Raw genomic sequence first — 10,010 nt, 5'->3', positions numbered from 1 at the left:
GCAGGATACAAAATTAATGCACAGAAATCTCTTGCTTCCTATACACTAATGATGAAAAATCTGAAAGAGAAATTAAGGAAACACTCCCATTTACCATTGCAGCCAAAAGAATAAAATACCTAGGAATAAACCTACCTAGGGAGACAAAAGACCTGTATGCAGAAAACTATAAGACATTGATGAAAGAAATTAAAGATGATACAGATGGAAAGATATACCATGTTCTTGGATAGGAAGAATCAATATTGTGAAAATGACTACACTACCCAAAGCAATCTACAGGTTCAATGCAATCCCTGTCAAACTACCAAGGGCATTTTTCACAGAACTGAACAAAAAATTTCACAATTTGTATGGAAACACAAAAGACCCCGAATAGCCAAAGCAATCTTGAGAAAGAAAAATGGAGATGGAGGAATCACGCTCCCTGACTTCAGACCACACTACAAAGCTACAGTAATCAAGACAGTATGGTAGTGGCACAAAAACAGAAATACAGATCAATGGAACAGGATAGAAAGCCCAGAGATAAACCCACACACATATGGTCACATTATCTTTGACAAAGAAGGCAAGAATATACAATGGAGAAAGACAGCCTCTTCAATAAGTTGTGCTGGGAAAACGGAACACCTACATGTAAAAGAATGAACTTAGAACACTCCCTAACACCATACACAAAAATAAACTCAAAGTGGATTAAAGACCTAAATGTAAGGCCAGACACTATAAAACTCTTAGAAGAAAACATAAGCAGAACACTCTGTGACATACATCACAGCAAGATCCTTTTTGACCCACCTCCTAGAGAAATGGAAATAAAAACAAAAATAAACAAATGGGACCTAATGAAACTTAAAAGCTTTTGCACAGCAAAGGAAACCATAAACAAGACGAAAAGACAACCCTCAGTAAGGGAGAAAATATTTGCAAATGAAGCAACTGACAAGGATTAATCTCCAAAATATACAGGCAGCTCATGCAGCCCAGTATGAAAAAAAAAAAAAACAACCCAATCCAAAAATGGGCAGGCAGAATATCTAAATAGACATTTCTCCAAAGAAGATATAAAGATTGCCAAGAAACACATGAAAGGATGCCCAACATCACTAATCATTAGAGAAATGCAAATCAAAATTACAGTGAGGTATCATCTCACACTGGTCAGAATGGCTATCATCAAAAAAATCTACAAAAAATAAATCCTGGAGAAGGTGTGCAGAAAAGGAAACCCTCTTGCACTGTTGGTGGGAATGTCAATTGATACAGCCACTATGGAGAACAGTATGGAGGTTCCTTAAAAAACTAAAAATAGAACTACCATATAACCCAGCAATCCCACTACTGGGCATATACCCTGAGAAAACCATAATTCAAAAAGAGTCATGTGCCACAATGTTCATTGCAGCTCTATTTATAATAGCTGGGACATGGAAGCAACCTAAGCATCCATCGACAGATGAATGAATAGAAATTTGGCACATATATACAATGGAATATTACTCAGCCATAAAAAGAAATGAAATTGAGTTATTTGTAGTGAGGTGGATGGACCTAGAGACTGTCATACAGTGTGAAGTATGTCAGAAAGAGAAAAACAAATACCGTATGCTAACACATATATACGGAATCTAAAAAAAAAAAAAAAAAAAAAAAGGTTCTGAAGAACCTAGGGCCAGGACAAGAATAAAGACTCAGACATAGAGAATGGACTTGAGGACATGGGGAGGGGGAAGGGTAAGCTGGGACGAAGTGAGAGAGTGGCATGGACATATATACACTACCAAATGTAAAATAGATAGCTAATGGGAAGCAGCCACATAGCACAGGGAGATCACCTTGATGCTTTGTGTCCATCTAGAGGGGTGGGATAGGAAGGGTGGGAGGGAGATGCAAGAGTGAGGAGATATTGGATATATGTTTATGCAGAGCTGATTCACTTTGTTATACAGCAGAAACTAACACACCATTGTAAAGCAACTATACTCCAATAAATATGTTAAAAAAAAAAGATGTGGTACATACATACAGTGGAATACTACTGAGCCATAAAAAAGAATGAAATAATGCCATTTGCAGCAACATGGATGGATTTATAGATTATCATACTAAGTGAAGTAAGTCTGACAGAGAAAGATAAATATCATACGATATCACTTACATGTGAAATCTAATAAAAAATGATGCAAATGAACTTACTTACAAAATAGAAACAGACTCAGATCTTGAGATGAAACTTATGGTTACCAAAGGGGAAATGTAGGTGGAAGTGATAAATCAGAAGACTGGGGGGGAATGGCGGGGGGTGGGATGAACTGGTAGATTGTGATTGACATATATACACTATTGTTACTATGTATAAAATAGATAACTAATGAGAACCTACTGTATAGCACTGGGAATTCTACTCAATGATCTGTGGTGACCTAAATGGGAAGGAAATCCAAAAAAGAGGGGATATACGTATACGTATATTCACTTTGCTTGATTCACTTTGCTGTACAGTAGAAACTAACACAACATTGTAAAGCAACTATAATCCAATAAAAATTTTTAAAAAAGATTGGGAATAAAATATACACACTAGTATATGTAAAATAGATAACCAATAAGGACCTACTGTATAGCACAGGGAACTTTACTCAATATTCTATAATAACCTATATGGGAAAAGAATCAAAAAAGAATGTGTGTGTGTATATACATATGTGTATATATATATATACACATATGTATATATGTATAACTGATTCACTTTGCTGTACACCTGAAACTAACACAACATCGTAAATCAACTATAGTCCAATAAATTTTTTTTAAAAAGGGGAGTGTAAATTGGTTCAAAATTTCAAGGAAGCAATTTAACCATATGCATAAAAAGTCTAAAATTGCATTGGTTCTAGCAAGTCTTTTAGCATTTAATACACATAATAATTTGTCAATTATGCAAATATATATGGAATCTATGATAGTACCTTTTTTCTTTTGGTTTAATTAATATAAAAATTAACATTTGTGTAGGAAAAAGAGACAGGAAGTATACATCACAATGTTATCAGTGCTAATTATGGGATTTGGAGATCTCAGGTAATTTAGATTAGTTTTCCACTTATGTGCTCATATGTTTTGACTAGAAGCCCTATTTGGAAACAGGAGTCACACAGCTCTGATGTAGTCCTGAGAAGGTTATTTTCGGAAGCACAACAGGTTTCCTGAGCACATTTAATACATGGCAGCTAAGAAGAGCAAAGCATGTTTAAAGAGGTGCAATGACTTCATCGGGATCAGTGGGCAAATTCTTATCAGTGTCAGTCAATTTCTGGTCCTCAAATATTTAACAGTGAAACTAACCTCCATCTAATGAGCCTTTGTGATATAACATGACAGGTATTTCTGTGACTCCACAATGGGACCTGAATTCTGTTTCCAAAGGACAGTAAAATAATTTGTTAAGATTCTTTCTTCAATTATACTCACAAGGTTGTTGAATTTTTTTTTTCCTAAGGTAGCATAAATATATTGAAGTACTAGATCAGAGAATTTGCAAATACATTAATTTTTGGTGAACAGTTCATCATTAGTTGCAGAAATTCAGGCCTAAGTTTTAATGACATGATTTAAATAGTCTTGTGATGACGATACAAATTCAGTATTCAAAAAGAAATGACTTTATGTCCCATAGCTTCTGAAGTAAAGATAATTTTGCTTTTATGAAGAAAAAGTAAACACTGTAAAGAAAATGCTTTAGATTCTTGGGAAGTTTCTTTCCCTACTGCACTATGCTAGGCCCAATAAACAATCAAGAGGCAGCATTAGGTAGATTTAAGAATTTAGATCCAGAGCTCCTATGCTTACTGTGACATCCTGCAAGCTACTCTGTATGCCTCAGTTATCTGATTCATAAAATAAGGATACTAATAATAGCAAGTTCATATGGGTTTTACAAGGACTAAATAAGTTAATGAGCATATTTGATATGTAGTGTGTAAGAAGAACAAGCCATGTTTGAAAAAGCTGTGACAAAGAATAGTATTCAATAAATAATCAATAAAATAATAAGTTTGATAAATTTTAAATTAAAATATATTGAATATTTAATTTTTCCCTAACATGACAAGTTTCCCTGGCATGAAGTAAAATATTTCAAAACAAAAATAAGACGCATAAAGACATAACTACTAGGGCATCCCAGCATATAATATAATGATGATCAATTAAGTGGCAACAAATAATAATTGAGTAATTGGAGTTCAGAGGCAAGAGTAGTAATAAAGACTTTTTAGAAAAGGTGGGGCTAAAATAAGCCCTAGAAATAGGAATGGGATTCAATTTGCTAGAAAGAAAGTAGGAGTTCAAGATGTTTAACTAAAATTTGTAGCTGAAGCAAACCAAATTTTATCATCCAATTTTGTATAGGATTTCTTTTTCTGACTCCTCTTTTTCATCCTCTATGGGACTACATTTGTGATATAATTATTTATTTTTTGTTATTGAAGAGGCAGATCCTCGTGTTTTCCTTCTTCAAAAAAAACTTATGAAAAATTTCAAACATAACACACAAATAGAAAAATATCATGAACTTCCATCTTCCTTAACTCAGCTTCCAACTGGTTATCAACATTCTGCCATTCTTGTTCCATGTAATGTATTGATTAGCACATAACTTCAAACACTGGGCTCTTTGTTATGACCAACTTTCAATGTGTAGTTGAGAGGCATCCATGAAAATATGGCTTTTTTTCATTATTGTGCAGGATGCCCCAAACGGGCGTTCTGGGCTTTGCTCATTGCTTCCTGGAATAAGGAGGGATTAAAGGATTTTGTTCAAAACACCTAGTCTCCCATAAATTGAATAACTCTTTTCAAGCAAACTTTTTTAAAAATTGAAGAATAATATAAATACAGAAAAATGCACAAATCAAAAAGATACAGCTTCATTACTAAAGACTCCAAGTGAATGTGTTGTGAAAGTATCACCCACTTCAAGAAACAGTCCATAAACTGGATACTTCCCTTGTGCTACGCTGGGTGTTACTCTTCCCCAAGTATAAGCTATTTTGGCCTCTCACCATAGATCAGTTTTGTCTGTTTTTGAGTTCTTCATACATACGTACATACAGTATGCATTCTTTTGTGCCTTATTAACTTGAACAACCCTATGTTCAAAACAAGCATCCATACTATTTTTATTTTTATATATTCTTTCATAGTATGAATATGCCAAATTTATTTATGTACTCTGTAACTGTTGGATATTTGTTTCCACTTTTTTTCATATTATGAATAATGTTGTTATGAACTTTTTATATCTGTCCCTTGGGGTCTTCATTGCTATGGGGTACAAATCCAAGAGTAGACATAGGGTCATATAAAATGAATATTCAGTTTTGGTAGATTTGGCAACACAGGTTTTCCAAAGTGGATTCAGAAACTTATATTCCCACCAGTAGTGTATAAGTGTGCAACTTGCTCCAAATCCTAGGATTTGTCATTTTCTTAAATTTTAGCCATTCTGGTGGGTGTGTAGTTGACTCTAATTTGAGCTTAATTTGCAAATTCCCAATGACCAATGAAGTAATGAGATGAGCATCTTCTACATTTATTAACCATTCGGATAGCCTCTTTTGTGAAGTGCCTGGTCAAATTAGTTGCCCAATGTTTTAAGGAGTTTTCTATTGTTTTTGTTTAATTAATTTGTGGTACCTACCAATATATTTTGGACATGAATTTCTGTCTATCCTGAATATGGGCCCTGAACAACAACTTCAGTTTGTTTAGAACCATGACACTACCAAGAGCTCTCCTTAGTTTTTTAGCTTAGTTATTAACAGATGCCTCAATAGGAAAAGGGGTCATATCTCTGTGTTTCCTTTTCCCAGGAAATCCTGTTTCCATAAATCCCAGTAATCCTTGGCTCCATAAATCCTGGTTACTTTTAATTCTAATTTTCATCTCCCTAGCCTTATGAAGCTTTTGAAAGCCCCAGGTCACCACATTCTGCTCAGTGTCTAAGCCCGTAACACTTAAGAAGTGTCAAGTATCTTGAGCTGAAAAGTGGGAAAAAAATTCCAAGTTCACTTGAAAGTATTTCCCATCTTCATAGGCTCTTAAAACCCCTGTCCCTGGCTGTCTTGCTTGCTCTCCAATGCCTTCAGACACCTGGCTATTTTTTTATTATATTATTTTGCTACTGTAGCTGTTTTTAGAGGGATGGTTAGTTTAATAGAAGCTATTATGTCATGGCTGGGAGCTGACTCTAGATGTAGAACTCACAATCTGGATTTATTTCTTAAATTTAAGCAGAACTGTGTGTGTGTGAAAATATTTCAAGGGAGGAACAGAAAAATCCATAATTTTTCATCAGATTTTTAAAAACATATGACATAAAAAAAATAAGAATTACTGCTGTAATTTCTAGGAACCCAAGAGAGAAAAAAAATGCTGGAGGATTGGCAGGAGGTGAGGGAAAAAATGAATTACTGCTGTGGGTACTTAAAGTGGCTCATTAAGATCTCACAAACTGGATATATATGATCAATACGGAAGGTGTTCAGAGTATGCCACCCCAACATTTGCAGTCTGACATAAGGATTATTTTGAGCTAAAGGCAACTGAAAAGAAGCAAACACACATACAAACTTTCTGTCCTTCTTTCTACCAGGAAGAGCAGGATGATTCTTCATCACTTGAGACAACTCTAGATTTTTATCAGCCCAGATACAGCACTGACAGCAATCCACATAGCAAACCTTACTAAAACAACCCTTGTCTTCCATTTGTTTCCCTATATATTTATCTTTCCACAGTTCATCACCCCTAAGAACCTAAACCCCCTTTCCTTTGTCTTGTCACTTCTTTAAAAATGTTCTTTGTTCATATACTATATAAACCCTAAGTTCTAACCACCCTTTGAGGTACTCATCAATGAGTTCTCCCGGGTACATGTGTAACATGTGTTAATAAATGATGCTTGTTTTTCTACTGTTAATTTGTGTTTCATCAGTTTATTTTGAAGGCCCAGCCACTGAACCTAAGGAAATAGAGGAATTTTTTCTCCCCTACACTTTTGGTGACCCAGATAGGATGCCTGGGATATCCCACCTACCCCAGAGGCTACAAATAAATCTCAGAACAACTGACCAAACCAGCAAAAGGTAAGAATTCTTACCAAAATCAGACTCCCAGATTTCTGTCTGTAGAGTCTAGTTGAAAAGGGTAGTAAAAATTTCTACTTTCCAAACTGAGATTAACAGGAAAAAGCATTTCTGTGAACTACTTCTTTGGGTGTATGTGGCTTTGGCCATTTGTTATTGATACATTTTCTCTTGGGTAGCCACAATTTCCCTTTGTCACTGTCTTTTGTGTCATTCATCATAAGGGGAAAAATAATAGGGTAAAACATAGGCATAAATCCTTAAGCTTTTTGTTTGAGCCAGCTTCACAAACTGGTGAGTTCATACTTCTCACCAGACCAGAGTCTGTTTGGACAAACTTTGCTGTGAGTCACCAATTAAAAAAAAAAAAAACAAAAAACAGATGAAATCCTCCTTCTGTTTTGTTTTGTGTCTTGAGAACTTGGCCAGGATCCAGTGAAAGTATACTCTCCCTGACTTTTCTGCTTGGTGGGAGGCACAGGTTGTTGGGCCTACATCTGCAGGTGGGCATCTATCAGGCTGGGGACCTGAGACATATGCCTACCATCTGTGCCAGCTCTCAGGGGAATCTATCTAAATAAGAGGTCTTATTAAAAACCCATAAGGGGCATTTGCTGTCTTTTCCCTGCATTGCCTTGTCAGTGCTGGGAAAATCTCATCCCCATATAGCCTACTAGGTATCATAGATTAATGGGGCTCTGACTGGAGATGTTCCATTTTCATGGGGTTTCTAATTGCCTGTGGCAATGAAGTTTTTGCTTTCTTTTACTATCATTGGGTGGGAATGACCTTTATGGATCATGGGGGCTACATCATCTGTACTCCAGGGACAGCTCTTGCCTCCATGGTAAATATTTACTCTAAGCCTGTAAAGTGGCCTATGGGTCTTTCCCTAAAAAGGTTTTCTGGTTTGTGCCACATCTTGAATGGATATACCTTTGAAGATCACATCCACTGAGTGCCTCATGATGGATCTTCTCTTTGGAAAAAGATATTTGGAAAATATCTGAAAAGATTTTTAGAGAGCTCTCGTCCTAAACAAATATCTTATTGGTACCTATGGGAAGATCCGATTAAAAGAAGAAAAAAAGAGAGAGGGAAGAAACAGGAGAGTTACTTTCCTAGTTCTTAACAAGGTTAGGAAGTAGACATAAGACTTAGAATAAAGGTTAATAATTGAAAAAGACACTCAGGCAGTTGTGAGACTTAAGTAAATACTGATAGTCAGGAAATAGGTTCCTTAAGGAAGACAAAGGTTCTGGGAACACACAGTAAGCCTGGTTTCTACTGTCCTTTATAATCAGACCTCAGCAGCTTCAGGCTTTCCCATACAAAGCTCTTAGTGAATGTATTTTGCATCCCCCCACTGCAAAGAATTCAATGGACTGTCTACACTTAAGGAAAAGAAAACTTCAATAGCAATTGCCCTAGATCTCTGATAATAAGCAAATATGTCCCTAGACCCCTTCTTAGAAAAAACATAGATCCTTTCTCTGTCCCTTTAAGAGGTAAATCTTACCATGTCTTTAAAATGTAGATATCCAAGGGGGCAACTGGTGGCTAAAGCACCTACCAACAATCTCAATTTTCCTGAGATTGAAAGGAAAAAGCGGGTTTTTGAAAACATACTGCTACTCATTATTTCCAAATTTAGTCCACAGTTTTCATAAAATTACATATAAGGGCCAATGAAAATCTTAAAAGTCTTCTCCACAAACATCCATAAAAAGTTTTTACACTCACTGAAAAGCTAACTTGTTAACTGCTTAACTTGTTCCATCTACCAGAAATATAATTTGTTTTTTTTTTCTTTACCTGTTGAATAATCTTCCTAGAAAACAAAATTCTGTGTCATACCAGAATGATTACCTATGTTTCATGTTGTCTTTATCAGGTCTTTGATTACTTAAGAAAACCAAGGCTTAAACACTTTATAATATCACTGATATGTGGAATCTAAAAAAATACAACAAACTAGTGAATAAAACAAAAAAGGACACTCACAGATGTAGGGAACAAACTAATGGTTACCAGAAAGGAGAGAGAAGGGGGGAGAGGCAAGACACGGGTCAGGGGAAAAAAGGGCTATTATGGGATTATATGTAATCATGGGTGTGAAACAATTAAAAATTATACAGCACTATAGAATTTAAAGAATCTTTCATTCAATAAAAAAATTTAAAAAGAAATATATTTTAAAAAGATAATTACTAGAGAAATGTAAAATAAAACTATAATGAGGTATCACCTCACACCAGTCAGAATGGTCATAACTGAAAAGTCTACAAATAATAGACGCTGGAGAGGGTGTGGAGAAAACGGAACCCTCCTACACTGTTGGTGGGAGTGTAAATTGCTATAGCCACTACAGAGAACAGTTTAGAGGTTCCTTAAAAAACTAAAAATAGAGATATCATATAATCCAAGAATCCCACTCCTAGGCATATAACTGGACAAAACTATAATTTGAAAAGATATATACACCCCAATATTCATAGCAGCACTATTTACAATAGCCAAGACATGAGCAGAAGCAAGAAGAACTACAATCCTGCAGCCTGTGGAACAAAAACCACATTCACAGACAGATAGACAAAATGAAAAGGCAGTGGGCTATGTACCAGATGAAGGAACAAGATAAAACCCCAGAAAAACAACTAAATGAAGTGGAGATAGGCAACCTTCCAGAAAAAGAATTCAGAATAATGAGAGTGAAGATGATCCAGGATCTCAGAAAAAGAGCAGAGGCAAAAATCGAAAAGATGCAAGAAATGTTTAACAAAGACCTAGAAGAGTTAAAGAACAAAGACCTAGAAGAATTAAAGAACAAACAAACAGAGATGAACAATACAATAA

The sequence above is a fragment of the Physeter macrocephalus genome, chromosome 2 (genome assembly GCF_002837175.3).
Source record: "Physeter macrocephalus isolate SW-GA chromosome 2, ASM283717v5, whole genome shotgun sequence".
In the NCBI taxonomy this organism is placed as follows: Eukaryota; Metazoa; Chordata; class Mammalia; order Artiodactyla; family Physeteridae; genus Physeter; species Physeter macrocephalus.
Note: the sequence above shows the minus strand (reverse complement) of the source record.